This window comes from Nanorana parkeri, unplaced genomic scaffold (assembly GCF_000935625.1).
Source record: "Nanorana parkeri isolate BGI_ZX_2015 unplaced genomic scaffold, ASM93562v1 scaffold772, whole genome shotgun sequence".
Lineage (NCBI taxonomy): Eukaryota > Metazoa > Chordata > Amphibia > Anura > Dicroglossidae > Nanorana > Nanorana parkeri.
Window position 1 is genome coordinate 454877 of NW_017307040.1, and position 300 is coordinate 455176.

General features: G+C 53.7%; 1 protein-coding gene across 1 annotated transcript in view; it reads right to left on the reverse strand.

Annotated features, from left to right (window-relative positions):
- The window catches only part of LOC108793673 (melanin-concentrating hormone receptor 1-like), a 24241-nt gene extending 24081 nt beyond the window's left edge, over positions 1–160 (reverse strand). The window contains exon 1 of the mRNA XM_018564683.1: positions 132–160. The gene's annotated coding sequence lies outside the window, so the exon portion shown is untranslated. The remainder of the gene's footprint in view (positions 1–131) is intronic.
- Between the last annotated feature and the right edge of the window lie 140 nt (positions 161–300).

The window sequence follows — 300 nt, forward strand, 5'->3', positions numbered from 1 at the left end:
CAGTGGGACTGAGGTTCAGGTGAGTACATCTTCTTTATTTTAGCCCCTCGACCAAAACCTGCACTTAACCCTTGCAGTGCCGGGGCGGCCCCACTGTAACCTTTAACCTCTCGTTCCCATTCTATAAATACCTGTGCAAGTCGGTTGAAGTTCGCATCCCCGAAAAACAGGATCCCAGTCACCCGCAGCTCTCCTCTGTATCTTCTGCGACGGGCAGAGTCCTCGCCGTTTATTAGCAATCTCCGAAACCGATCGCCTTTAACCCCTCGCTTGCCAGATTCCCCCCCCCCCTGGGAACTT